Consider the following 13,994-nt stretch of genomic DNA (forward strand, 5'->3'; position numbering starts at 1 on the left):
AGAGTTTGAGAAAATCCTACTGATCATTGGTGTTTTATTTTGTTTAAGTTGTTACTTATTAATTTATTTATATACATCATTCTACAGACTTACATCCATTTATTAAATGTGAAGGAAAAAGACAATAAAAAAATATTATTGATGTAACACAAAAACTATCGATATAAAAAAGAGCTCTATACATATAAAAAAAAAGATCTTAATTAGAAAAAATTACAGTTATATAATGAAATGAAAAAAACAATTGTGACTAACAAAAGTGTACTTTTTTAATAGCTACAACATTTATACAGCAAAAAACGTCACAATGATCATGAACGGAAATATATGTGTCGCACGTTCTATGCAGTGGAGAAAATTTATTGATGTTTGTTCTAAGTCTTGATAGGTAAAACGTTTGTGGGTTTCTGGCTGATGATGCGAGGCAAATTAAATTAAGCTGTTATAACATTTCAGACAAATCAATCATGTTATTTACCAATTTATATAAAAACTGCAAATCAGCAAATTTTTGCCTTTTCTCTAGTTATTATGTATATCTGTTATATGTAATTCAAAGGAAAGAGAACTCTCAAAAATTACCCTCAAGTCTTTAAAAACCGTTGATCTGGGTACGTTAACATTATTTATGGTATAATCGTAAAGAGTTGGGTTTTTCTTTAAGCTAAAAGAGTCAACATTACATTTGGGTGCGTTTCAGGACAAGCTATTGTTTTTGCACGTAAGGTCACTCAAGGTCAAACCAATGACGTCATTTTATGGCCCCCTGGAAACCATTCAAATTTCACATGAAACATTTTCTGGATACATGTTTAGTTTTCGAGATATTGCGATATATCAAGTTAAATGGACCAACATTAGTTTCAGTTCTGCAGACGGTCAACAACAAAATGCAGACGCTCTAGAAAGTTTAGATATCAGTATTAATATACGTAGGAAAAATCTTTATTAAAAAAACACCAACTTATTAACAAAATAAGACATTCTGATTAAGTTATAAACATAAATATCACCTAAGAAATACAAAATAACATAGACATCAAAAAAACATAAAATGAAACAAAAGTTTGGTCATCTAGGTATAAGGTTCATAGATGCTCCTTTAAACTTAAAAAGCTAAAAAACAGTCAACAAATATTCAAATAGGTACAGATCTAACTAATCGAAAAACACGTAAATTAAACAGATACAAAAGTTAGAAAACTAAATAGAAACTCTTAGCATTTAAAAGAAATTAAAATACCTACTCGTATACTCGTATATAAAAATGCAAAGTCACAGAAATCTAAGACAAAAGTACGTAAAATATTAGATACTAAAACACACAAAAAAATAATGAAATGCAAAAAAAAAATAAACAAATACAGCACAAGCTAAAAAGCTAGTAGTGTTTGTAAGGACACTCACAGCAAAATAATATTAAAAAAATAGTAGTGAATAATAACTTCTACTGTTCATCATCAGAAGAGTCATATACAGATCGTGTTATCGTGAGCTACGTATTATCCAAAATAATGGCATACCGCAAAAATAATGGCATACCACAAAATAACCGCTTGGTTGCGGCTTGCAGGTGGCGGAATTTTTCGTTTTTATTTTTTGAACCGGGAGTCAGCAGACCTTTTTGTCTTCAAGATTGTAAAAAATTGCACACAAAACGTCAAGAACCACCTGTTGAAGTGGTCCAGGATATAGAACGGCGGGAAGAAATGGTTTGCAGTACCCTAGAACTTGATTCGACACGCTTCACTAGAAGTGTTCGAGAGGAACTGGGAATGAGCAATAAAACTGTTGCTCGTATCTGGAAAAAATATGGGTACAAATGTTTCAAATATTCAAAAACTTAGGAAATATTTCCTGAAGACCCGTGGCGAAGAATGGAATTTTGTGAATTTTTTTTTTTATGATGGAAAAGGCAAATGAAAACGAATATTTTTCATTTGCCATTGTTCGTTATTGGTCTCAGGAAAACGAGCACAGAAGTTTTCAGTTTTGTACCCAGTATCCTCAGAAATTAAATGTTTGGGCAGGTATTTTGGGCGACAATGTTATAGGGCCATTTTTTATTGATGGCACTTTAAACGCCCAAAAGTACCTTGAGTTGCTGCAAAACCAAGTTCTTCCTGCCATTCAAATCCTACCTGATGTAGACCTGGGATCGGTTTATTTTCAGCAAGATGGCTGTCCTGCTCATAACGCGGCTAGGGTAAAAGAATTTTTAACAAATATTTTTCCTAACCGCCTTATTAGTGGGACTGGCGATATTAAATGGCCTCCTAGATCTCCAGATTTGTCTCCAAATGACTTTTATCTGTAAGGTTACCATAAGCAGACCATTTACAAGCATGAATTTAGTAGGCCAACAAATTTAGAGGAGTTGCGAAATAAAATTGTCGAAGATGCCAATTCCATTTTCCCTGAAACTCTTTTGGAGGTGCGAAATAGCTTTTACGATAGGTTAAGTTTTTGTTTAGCGAAAGAAGGCGGTTTATTTGAGCCTTTTATTTAAAAAATGATATGTTGTTAAGTTTGTTCATTAGAGTTTTATTTCTGATTTTTTATTATTTTTTATCAGAGTTGATATGTTATTTTTTATTAGAATAACGCTTTAAATTTGATTATGCAAAACACAGCATATAAAACATTTTAAGATTACAATTCTATGCGGGTTTTACACATTGTCATGTCTGTAAAACCCGCATTAGAATAAATATTTTAAAAATGCCTGGATTTTCGCGTAATATTTTGGGACATTTTGTCGCCAAACGACGCAGCCCTCACGAAAGTCAGATGTTTACTAATCCCGTCCTCGGGTCATCTAGACAAGCAGGTGCTTATCTAGATGACATAATTTTCCATCAAACCAGATCGGCGAAAACTTATTATTGATCAAAGTCCAACCATTCCCCGAAGGATTATAAAATGCTGATTCCCTTTTTTGGGTTGGGTTGGGTCAAATTTGTTCCATATAGAACAAATTTGATTCATTGATTTTTTGATTCGTTCTTTTGATTTTCATTAATACCACGTTTTTGCATGGTGGTAACATGGTACCATCAAAATATTTCAGATTATTGAAAGGACTTTGATTTGGTTTAGGCTTACAGTGATCCTAGAAAATATCGAATCGAGTGTCATTGATATTGCACAAATTGGGTTTCCATACATTGCAGAGATAAACCTTTCTACAAATTCAATTTGCTCTTTCGAAATATTTGCATTATGGCCAAATGTACCAAATACTCCTTATAGTTTATGGTCTTTCTTAAGTATATCAAACGGTTTTAGCTTGGCTTTTCTGGAAAAGGTTGCGGTATAATCACATCCAGTGAGAGAATGAAAAACTGGCAGAGATTTGCACATCCTAGATCCCAATTTAATAAAAATTGCATTTACATCAACAAATCTACAGGTAGTTTTGAATATAACTCCAACATCCATATATTTACGTGCTTCTTAATTTTGTGTAGATTTCCTAATAGAATAATAAGTATGTCAGTATCAGCAGCACGAACTACCACATTAGTATTTTGTGGAATTTTTGATAAATTATAAATTATTCTACTGTCAGCTTCTTAAAGGTATCAACAGTTTCTCTTTACATGTGATTTTCGTTAACAGTATACTTGTAACAATCGTCATTACAATTGGCATATATAGTTTTATTATTAACAAATTTAACAAACATATCATTTTGCCAAAAATCATACAAAAATTTGATCAGATTGTTTAAAATTGTCGTTTCGCATTGCTTTCAAAAAATCTGATGGGCGTTGTTTTTCAGAACCCTGAATTAGGGACTGCGTACTCCTTTCATAATAATTTGCTCGTTTATCGCGCCTAATCTCTTTTATAGATGGTTTTACAAACTTATCAAATACTTTGTGAATTTCATTACCTTTAGGTTGGCAATTTTTTTTTAGGACAGGTTCAGCTGATTTGCAAAATTTTTGCGGCATTTCCCCTAGTAAATGAAGCAGATAAAACCCGTCAATTAAAGTACAGTCAATATGACTCGGTGAAGTGGAAATTACCTTTTTTTTTCAAGAGCTTTGAAAAGACTTGATTTGTCCGTTTTATTAATGCTACCATCTATGTGAAAGTGAAAATGGTGTTAACGGGAAAGATAAGAGAGGTGTAAGGTCAATTTTATTCTCTAAAGATAACGCTAATATTCAACTTAGCAAGTTGCGCTAAAATAGAACTTCAATAATCTTTCCATTTTCTTTCTTTAATTTTGCCTTATTTTCTGACGCAAATGTAAATATTTCTTGTCTCTTAATGGTAGCTTCAAATCTTTGGGAATCCAGTGTGCATTTATGAATAAAGTTGTTTCTCCGATTATCACCGATAGATTCTATATTTAGTAAATAATCTTTAGTTTTTTCAGTGGCAGATTTTCCTGTAGATATATTGAATAGATTGTCTTTATCAATATATCTACATAATAACCTATATAATAGTTTTGGTGATTCATTGCGAACATTAGGCTGGCGATTCTCGGTGAACAAAATATATAAAGATCTATGTCATTTGTTCGAATACTTCTGGAGAACTGTTGATACAATTTTACAAAATTAATGTATGTCATCCAAAATTTAGCCGTCGCGCCGTGCTTTCCTAGTTGAGTATCTTCGCAATACGTGCTATATTCACTAAGTAAAGCCTTGAGTGCTGGTACAGAACTGACGTCGACACCTTGGAAGTCCTTTAATTCTTCCTTGATTATTGCGTAATCGTAATTTTTCGTTTGAAAAAACTGTATAAAAAGGAAGAGTTGCAATGCCGTTTTAAATATTATATGAATACGTTTGCAGCGATTATAATGAGTTCCAAATAAAAATCCTTTAAGAGAACCCTCCGCCAATACCAAGCTGTCAGTAAATATGAATGGTCCACCTGATTCTTCAATATACTTTCCAAGAGCCCTAAAAAATTACATCTCAATATGGAAAGCTCTAAGATGAATAAAAATATTATTGTATTTTGGAGGTTCTGCTAACTAAATATGATAAACCATTTTGGCAATGGCCAAGTCATAAGAAACAGAAATATATTTTTGCTTACAGTCATTGGCAACTTCTTGTGCTCTATTTAATGTCTCTACTACTGTGGATATGCTAGTGGGAGATCAAATTTTTTGCTGTGGCAAGGTATCAATGATGTTTCTACTATTCCAGCCAGACTACATTGGAATATCGATGAATAAAAATTGGACGGAGAACATCCACAGATTATCTAGTTGTTTTATAATTTCCAAATTCTTCGGTAAGACTGTTAGTTCTTCTAAATTTAACAGAATTACTTCTCTTAATTTTGTTTTTTTTTGTAGTACGGTTGTAACTCGTCGACGTCTCCTTTAAAAGCTCTTCGTCTTTTCTTACCTATAGTGGTTGTCACGTCGTCGCTTAGAATTGCTGAGCTTGGTTGGCCTCCATCCTCTGGATTAGTTAATATAGTGTCGACATTTGAAATATTTTGTTACAAAATACCACCGTATCATGAAGCGTGTCCTTACCACTTGAGGTTTCAACGAAGCGGCAAAATTGTCAAATGCAAGACCTGTATTTAAATCAGCTGTAACATTTACGTCACTAGGTATGATAGAGCCAGGTTTTACAACAGAAAATGTTAATTCTGTTTCTAAAAATGTTTATAAGCTTTTGGCTTCCTGTAAGATTTTTAATAACTAATCCAAGTTCCATATGTTTGAAGTTTTAAGTCGGCCATTAGTAGCACAAAAGATTATATCTTGGCAAAGAGAATTAATTTTGGTTGTGAAATTTTTCTCTTTACGTTGACATCTAGGTCCTGTCAACAAACTTTCAACAAACATATATAGTAGTTCTGGAATTTTATATTCTCCTTCATATATATGTTGTAAAAGTAAATCAGCAGGGAGGTCTTTCTTTTTTATACCTAAAATTTCTTTTCGGAATCGAAAGGCTATGGTTTCAACATTTGTTTGAAGTGTCGTTGTTTTAGTAGTGCAAACGTGAATTGCATTGGCACGATTGACACTGGAAGAATGAACAAGTTTAGTTTTTATACAGCAAAAACGATATTTGTTCTTTGTAGACGTTCTTAATTTTTTCTTTTAAATGGGCGGCATTAAAATTACTGGTTTTTAAAATGTCATTAGCGAAGTCATATTCAAAACAAATTTGTAAATACAAATCGTAAGTATAAGACAGAAAATAGGAATTATGTTTTTGTAAAATATGGCAGTCAATAATATCACAAAGGTCCTTCACCGCACGCTTATGTAAATCTCTGTTTAAATACCATGTTTCTTTTAATATTTTCCGTTTAAATAATTTACTATATCGTTTTTAATATGCGATTCTACAAATAAAATGGTAACAAACTTCCTTTGCTACAAAATCAGCATCTACAATTTTTGTTAATAAGTCATTTAATTTTATAACGTAGTGCCTAATATTATTTTCAATTGTTTTTTGTGCTATATAGAGCTAATCCTATCCTAGTTTTATTTTTATAACGGTATATTTTATCACAAAAAATACAACTGAAACAAATTTTTTACAAATTTATACAAATGAAATTTTTTTTTGGCGAGATCTTATTCTTAGAATAGGAGACGAAGTCGGTATATCAGTTTCATTTAAATTGATTTTTTTTTGGATAAAGTAAAGATTTAATATCAGCATCTGATATTTCTATAAGTTTCTCTATTTTAACTGCGGCGAACTTTCTGTAACATAGCGTATGGTAACAATCATAATTATTTACGGATACTGAATGATCAAAATTCTTGTACAACATATTAAATTTTCTTCTTGCAGCAAGAACTGTTTGCCTTTTTTGTAAAGTAGACTCACCGAATTCCTTAACATCTGAATCGATATTTTTTTCGCAGATAATATACCAGGTGGTGCGTCGCCGAGCGGAACATAGGAAATCCCATGTAAATTTTAAGGGGGTCAATTATTGGCTTCCCTGTACATTTTACAGAAAAAAATGTAAGACAACTTTTTGAAGAGACCAATCTGGCAAACCCTCGTGCAAAGTTTCAAAACATTTTAATAAGCGAATCTTGAATTATTCATTTAAATGTAATTGCAAAATTACCAAATTTTCGGTTCAGGTAAAACCAGACACCAGCCACCAGCAAATAATTTGTTTTAAGGCTTTGTCAAATCTGACGTACAGCCGAATACAAGAAATTATTTTTTTTCGTTCAATCAATCTCACAACCATACATTCAAAGTAAGACACGTTAATATTACTTTTTTATCTAAACTTTTATTTAATATAACGATGAAGTTAAACCAATAACAATTATTATTATCGATTATTAAAAAAATAATTCTATAATACTTAGAATTTAATTAAACCAATAGCAGTATCTGAAATATTTTCAATTTATTTTCCCATTAAGCCTATCTGGTCCGTTTCAACCATTAAACCTCTTGTTAGTAAATTCGAGTCCAAAGACATTGCAGTAGATAACTGTAAATGTTTAACTCAAAAGATCGAAAATAGATCCGAAAAAAGTGAGAACAGAACTCTTAATATTTTACTAAGTGTGAAAAAAAAAATAAAATAAAATAAAATACAATAACTTTTTTTAAAATAATAGATATTTACATAAAAACATCAATTAATCAAATGTTCAAACAACCCCCCATTAACAGCTAAACAATATCCTAACCGATCATAAAATTCATTTGTAACGTTACTAAGTTGATATTGGAAAATTTAATTACATTCTAAGAAAATAGCGTTTTGTAACTAGTTTAGATTCTCAAATTTTACACTTTTTTAAATGACCCCACAAAAAGAAGTCATTCGGTGAAAGATGAGGTGACTTGGCTGGCCAAAGTATCCGGTACTGTGGACCAATAATATTGCCGTTAAAAGCATTTTCCAAGCACTCTCTAACCATACGGGCATTATGGGTCGGCCAACCATCCATTTGGTACCAGATCATTTGATCTTTCTGAACAACTTCTTCCAAGGCGGGTCCAATTTGATTTTGAAATAAGTCCAAATAGGTTTCAGCTGTTAAGTTATAGTCCATAACAAAGGGTCCAATGATATGGTGTCCGATAATTCCCACGAATACATTTGTTTTTTGGGGATATTGTGTCCGAGTATGAACAAAGCGATGTTCATTTTCTTGGCTCCAATACTGGCAATTCTGAACATTTGGTTCATTGTTGAGGGTAAATGTACCTTCATCGGTAAAACAAATATTTCTTAAAAAATTCCTATCATTATTTGCTCTTTCCATCATTTCAAAACAAAATGCCATTCTTCGCCGTTATCTCCTTCCTGCAGCTCTTGATGTTTTTCGAATTTATACGAATAACATTTGTGTTTTTTTAAAGTGCGCAATACCGTTGTATGACGTTTATTTACCTCTTGCCCAAGAACCCTCGTACTAACCATCTTGTACTTGTTTTCCTCCACACTCAGTAGAATATTAAGATCTCTGTTCTCTCGCCCTTTTGGTTTTACCTGAACCGAAAATTTGCTAATTTTGCAATTACATTAAATTGAATAATTCAAGATTCGCTTATTAAAATTTTTTGAAACTTTGCACAAGGGTTTGCCAGATTGGTCTCTTCAAAAAGTTATCTTACATTTTTTCTATAAAATGTACAGGGAAGCCAATAATTGGCCCCCTTAAAATTTACATGGGTTTTCCTATGTTCCGCTCGGCGACGCACCACCCGCTATATGCAACACTTACGTGTTACAGTTGCAGCAGAATTTGGCTCTATTACGTTCTCAGGAACATTTGAAGTACTGTCATCCATGTTTTTATTTCTGACAAAAAAAAATGTAGTAGTAATGTACACTCAAACCCAAATTCGTTTAGCTTCGTCTAGATCTGAAAAAAAATTGCGTCCGTTTTACAAAAGCAATGTACTAATAAATATATTATAAAAGAAATCTAAAAAGTTAAATAATGAATACATAATTATTGGCAAATACTAAAATCAGAGAAGAGTTGACAATATCGCAGTTATAGTTTGAATATCTGATATACATAGGTACAGCTATTTGCAATAAAATGTAGTACAAGAAGGTTAGATGATTAAGTGTCAATGGGCCCCATACGAATTACATTGAAATCTGTCAATCTGTACTACATTTTATTGCAACCAACTGTAAATACTCAGGACTGGGAATACAAAAACACCTAACCTATATTTACAAACACGAACAAATAATACTTACATGGTGTTGCCAAACCGGTAACATTATTAATTGTTATATTGCAAATGAAATAATATTAAATCTTCTCATGTTTATATAATATATAACATAAATTATGTACTTCGTTGTATAACGAAGTTTCAACTTTCAACTGGATCGCTGTCACAGATCACTGTGGCTGTGCTGTGAGTAATTAGGGATTTCGTTTGAAACTTCAAAATTCAGGCCACATTGCCACGTTAGTCGCATATTAGTATATTACATAGATGGTATATAAGTTAAAAAAGTAAAATATTTCAAGTGCTGCTTTCTTTCAATGCTTAAAAGAATAGCAGCTCCTTGTACACATTCACTAGAATGTATAACATAATATGCACGCATGTACTAATTTTACAATAGGTAGGTACTTAAAATTAAAAAGTACTGAAATCTTAACTTTCTAGAGCGTCTGCAGTTTGTTGTTGACCGTCTGCAGAATCAAAACTAATATGTGTGTACTCTACACGCAAATACTTTTAAATTGAGCCCAAGTTTTCATATGTACCTTATTAGGTATCTTCCGTCGAATTTTGGGCACCGCGGCGGGCGTCTGCTCTACGTAGGCATTCACATATCGACGTCTGCCGGGCAAAATAGATATCTAGAAGTTATTCCCTACACACTGTAAAATTTGTAGGCATATACTAATGAGGTAACTAATACCAAATTTTCGCCTTTTTGACAAGCTGTCATTTTTGAAGTTGACCGCTGAGCCCCGGCAGACGGTTTTAGGATATATGAAGTACTTCCATCCAAAAAAATCGACCTTTTGTACCCGATGAGGTAACTTATTTGCTTCTCGGCCGTAGGTCTACTAGTATTAATCAGTGCAAGCATTTGTTATGGTGCCTGGCAGCCTCCAAAGTAAGCGCTGCATTGCCTATACAGTCCTTGCCAGGGAATCGCGATTCATTAAGAGTTTTCTGAGAATAGAAAGCAGCTGCACCGACATAAAAATCGATTTCGTCAGGATATTTCGAACAACCTGTTTTCTACAGCGTTATTCTGTCGAGAAGGAACATTTTTCTCTCAGTTGTAGCTCGTGCTTCAAACGTATAGCACGTAAATTTTTCGTTCATTTTGTCTTATGTTTTTTGTGGAAGAAGCAAAAATATCATCAATTTGTTCACGGTATCCAATTTTAAAACATTTAGACATTCTAGAACTTCGAAAACATCACCATTTAAAGTTTCGTGACATGGAGTTATTAGAAACAGCAAACAAAACCCAAGGCTACCATCGAACATGTCGGGATAATATTGTTGCCTTGCCAACAGAAGTATAAAAATATTCCTCACCTCAATGAGAGGGCGCAAGTATACGTAGAGTTTTCTATAATATAGACTATTTCAATCTTATTAATGATAAATACAAAAAATTACTTTCTATTCGTTGCTACTGTTACAATATTCAATTTAAGAATTTACTTTTTTCTTCAGTTATTATTTACTTTCGATTTCGAATGTTAAATCAATACTTTGATTCATTAGAGGACCATCAAATGAGCCAAATCCATCTGAGGAAGCGGCTAGCACAGCTGGAAATTCTGGGAGAGATCAAGAGAGAATGTCAATGTCCACACCAGACAATCGTCATGAGAAAAAGAGTCAAAAACGAAGAAAAGGGAACTGGAAATGAAAGGGGAAGATTCTGTTGCGTCAGAGATTGGGTGAGATTTAAATCGGGTTATAAACATCAACTGATATCAAAATTCAAAATATGTTTCATGTGAAATAATGTATCAGTATGATGGAGCAAAGATTTTCTCTGTTAGAAATTATAATGTAATTTTAAATTGCAGTCACTATCGAAATAACATGTAAAATAGAATATATAAGACTAATTTTGATAAAGATTTCATTATTTTTTATACCGGGTGGTGCGTCGCAGAGTGGAACATAAGAAAACCCATGTAAATTTTAAGAGGGTCAATTATTGGCTTCCCTGTACATTTTATAGAAAAAATGTAAGATAACTTTTTGAAGAGACCAATCTGGCAAACCCTTGTGCAAAGTTTCAAAAAATTTTAATAAGCGAATCTTGAATTATTTAATTAAATGTAATTGCAAAATTAGCAAATTTTCGGTTCGAGGATCTTCGTTCCGATTTATGCAAATCACTGCATAGTTTTCACGCATTAACAGGATGTGACTTTAATCCGTGTTTTTACAGAAAAGGAAAAAAACCATTGAGCATTTTACAGAAATCTAAAGATTTCGAGGCAGCTTTTGCATAAATCAGAGAGGGCAATGGTCCAATGATCGGTGACTCGACAATAAAAACAATAGAAACTTTCGTGTGTCAAGTGTACAATGTTAAAGGCGTCACAAGTATCGATGAGGCACGTTTGTCAATTTTCTGGAACTATTTTAAAGTCAATGATGTCGCTGAGAAATTCATGAAAAAAGCAACGAATTTCGATGGAGAGGCCATTTCACCATACATACCCGAGCTTTCTGAGCAAATTTTGCGCGCGAAGTACAATGGCAATCTGTATGGCAATGCTTCCCGAAAAATCCCAACAGATTTTATTCCCACAAATAACGGGTGGATCGAGAAGAATGGGAAATACACTTTACCTCGTTCTGTCAAAAGCATTGTTATTCAACCAGAGGAATCTAATGATTCGGAGAACGCGGGAGAATCTGATTATTTTAAAAACTTTTTAGCGACTTCGACGTTGACGTGATTATTAACTAAGCGATAAATAAGGGTTTCTTTTTTTTTACCTAAATAAGTATTATTTTTATTTTAGTAGCATTTAACAAAAATTACCGTGTTTTTTCTTAATAAAATATAAAAAAACAACAATACAAAGCTTTTTCACCTTTATTACAGCAACTTTCATTCGACCATACGATGAAACATATTTAAAACTGTAAGAATTGATGAAGAATTATAAATACGTATAAATATAGATAGGTATATATATTAAGGCGTAAATATTATATATACGTGTATTTATGTATACAGGGTATCCCGAAAGTAATAGGACATAGAACAACAGTAGATTTCTTACGTCTAAATATTGTGATTGAGGTTAACTTGCCTTATCCTAACTTTAATAGTAACAGAAATATAGGGATCAAGTATTATTTGATTTATCGTTTTTTTTCTTATAGGTCCTGAACCGATTGACATACTGACATGAAATTTGCAACATACGAGTCTTCTAAAAAGAAAAATAAAATTTCGTATACAGTTTTCGTGTTTTCGGTAGAGGGCGCTCGTTACGTTAGTTTTTACTTTTTTAAAACCCCTAACCTTTTTTCAGCCCCGTATATAGGTTTAAAAAGTATCAAAATAAATTCCTTTTTTAATCTTACATAAAAAATTTATACCTTATTAAGGTCGTTAGAAGCATCCATTTTCGGCATAATCACCATTTTTCAAAAAAAAAAAATTTTAATAATATTTATTTACTACTTTATTTAAATCGCATCTTTGGCAGATGGCGTTGGAGACAAGTGTTTGTATTATTTATGCCAAACTTTTTGAATATCATATAAAACTTTTAAAACGAAAAATATAAACTTCTAAAAGGTAAAAAAGTTTTTCTCTTAAATTTAATGACTTTAAGTAATGCCGAGACATAATTTGTTTACCAGTTTGGAGATGCGTGATATGCTTTTTATTCACGCGCAAGTAAATCTTAATGGACGGCATGCAAGACGCAGGTATCAAGCAATATTTTCAGATAGACAACAACCAAACCATAAATTATTCCAAAGAATTTATAGGCGACTAGGAGAGACTGGATCATTTCGGCCAAAAATCCTTGTTTTGGGCTGCCCAAAAAATGTTTCCTAAGAGCAGGAACAATAAATTTTAGTCCGCATAGCAGAAAATACTGGATTAAGTAATAGGCGAATAGCGGCAGCTACAGGTGTAAGCAAATCATGTGTTGGTAAAGTACTTAAGAAAGAAGGCCTCTTTCTATACAACTTTACTCCAGTTCAGTGTTTGATCCCACCGGATTTGCCACCCAGTATGCAGTTTTGTCGTCAGTTTAAAAATCTGCAAAACGCAGATTCAATGCTTATTAGCAGAGTGTTATTCACACACGAGGCTACATTTACTAGACGAGGCGTACTGAAATGCCCCGTTCAGTTGTCAGCCATCATTTCCAGCATGAATTTAAAGTTAACATTGTGGCGTTAACTTTACAGTGTTACTATTTTGCCAAGAGTTTGCAGACAGTAGCTCAGAATTATTGGAGGCTTGGGATTGTTGGAAGGTTCACTTATGACTGGCTATTAAAGAATCTAAACTTGATTATAACTATTAAATAAGAGGGCGCCACTTGGTTTTTTTTTTATAAATGAAAGAAAACTAAGAAAAACACTTTGTATATAGGTTTCAATTAACAATTAAATGACCCTGGATAAAGTAGATTTAAAGAGGCAAAAAAAAATATCTTAACAATACAACCAAATTATATTTACATCAAAGATATGTATAGACATCATGTTCTAATCTGTTAAATGTTAATAATTTATTATGAATTAAAATTCGAATAATGTTGATATGATTAAAGTAAGTTTGACAAAAGTAACATTTAAATTATGATTTCGCTACTAGGTAGATTTCAGCACTTGAAAAATAAATTGCAATTATTAAAGTTTTTTGTATATATTTGTAGTACGCAGGGGAAAGTTCATGAACCTTTTTACCTAAGGCATATCAGCCTTAACCGAGTTATATCTACTTAACTACCAAAAAAGGTACTGAAAAATTCTGAACAAAAAATAACTAAAATTATAGAT

General features: G+C 32.4%; 1 protein-coding gene across 12 annotated transcripts in view; it reads right to left on the reverse strand.

The window, feature by feature from the left end:
• The window catches only part of LOC126734086 (centrosomal protein of 135 kDa-like), a 437,952-nt gene that overhangs the window by 317,987 nt on the left and 105,971 nt on the right, over positions 1–13,994 (reverse strand). The window contains exon 1 of one of the 12 annotated variants that reach the window (XM_050437603.1): positions 8,720–8,848. The exons of the other annotated variants lie outside the window; for them this stretch is intronic. The gene's annotated coding sequence lies outside the window, so the exon portion shown is untranslated. Of the gene's footprint in view, positions 1–8,719; positions 8,849–13,994 lie in introns of those variants that run through there. 12 annotated transcript variants of the gene reach the window in all.

Source organism: Anthonomus grandis, chromosome 3 (genome assembly GCF_022605725.1).
Source record: "Anthonomus grandis grandis chromosome 3, icAntGran1.3, whole genome shotgun sequence".
In the NCBI taxonomy this organism is placed as follows: Eukaryota; Metazoa; Arthropoda; class Insecta; order Coleoptera; family Curculionidae; genus Anthonomus; species Anthonomus grandis.